Genomic DNA, 1,068 nt, shown 5'->3' on the forward strand with positions numbered 1-1,068 from the left:
GGAAAATTCTTAGTCATCTCTTTGAGTATTATCTCTCCCTCTCATTCCCTTCTTTCCTTCTTAGACCTCTTTAAACCGCCATATGCTGAAGCATCTCTTTCTGTGTTTCTTATCTGTTAACTATGCATTGATTCATATTCATATTCTTTATTTCTCCTTTCTCCCTTCTCCACACCTTCTTTTTGGTAACTTCTCCAGATTTTTCTTCCACTGCGGTAGTTTTTTTTTTTTTTTTCAGGTAAACTGGTCATTTATTAGCAGTGGTACTGTTTGGCATAACAGGTTTCCAGTAAATAGGCATGGAGTTGCATGGTGGTGACAGAGCAAGGCACAGACGCAGGACAGCATCTCTCACTTCTTCCACTCGTTCTTGTCATAGTCCCATTTGGCGGCAAAGCCCTGCACGGGGTTCACCTCATGTCCAGCACCCTCTTGGTCTGAATGGCCACCCACTATTTGTCAAAGATGTGCGGGATGGGGCCGTACACACAGCGCTTCTCCCAGATGATAATGAACGCCATGAAGCCAATGAAGAACATGGCAGCGCCAACAACCGTCTTCCACTCGTTCGCACCCCTGTTCATCTCCGCAAAGCTCTCCTTGAACTGAATGCAATACAACTCGACTTTCTCGTCCATGGAGAGGTTGCTTCAGGAGGCCTTCTCCTCCTCCTTCAAGGCCTTCTATCTGGCAGACAGGTGCTTGACATGAGCCACATCAGGTAAGGGATAGTAACATCGATCCACATAAGCTGGGAGCGCATTGTCATCGCTCTTCACATCATTTCCGTGTGCTCGTACAGACGCCGATTTGGAAATTGCTCGCTTGCCAACTAGGCTAAATACCCTGGTAGGCAACATTCTGTGGCTGCTGTCCACCACCACCACCCTTTATGCTGGGTGTCCCGTGACCCCAGTACTTTTTTTTATTTGAAATGGAGTTTTGCTTTTGTTGCCCAGACTGGAGCGCAGAGGCGTGATCTCAGCTCGCTGCACTTCCAGCTCCCGGGTTCAAGTGATTCTCCTGCCTCCTGAGTAGTTGAGATTACAGGCACCTGCCACCATGCCC

The 1,068-nt window shown here is 47.9% G+C and overlaps 1 pseudogene across 1 annotated transcript; it reads right to left on the reverse strand.

Moving 5' to 3' along the window:
• Positions 1–219: 219 nt before the first annotated feature.
• On the reverse strand, positions 220–860 carry LOC112628765 (annotated as a pseudogene). Its single transcript, XR_003120479.1, has one exon. The product of XR_003120479.1 is annotated as a cytochrome c oxidase subunit 4 isoform 1, mitochondrial-like (transcript).
• Between the last annotated feature and the right edge of the window lie 208 nt (positions 861–1,068).

Source organism: Theropithecus gelada, chromosome 7b, assembly GCF_003255815.1.
Source record: "Theropithecus gelada isolate Dixy chromosome 7b, Tgel_1.0, whole genome shotgun sequence".
NCBI classification, from domain to species: Eukaryota; Metazoa; Chordata; class Mammalia; order Primates; family Cercopithecidae; genus Theropithecus; species Theropithecus gelada.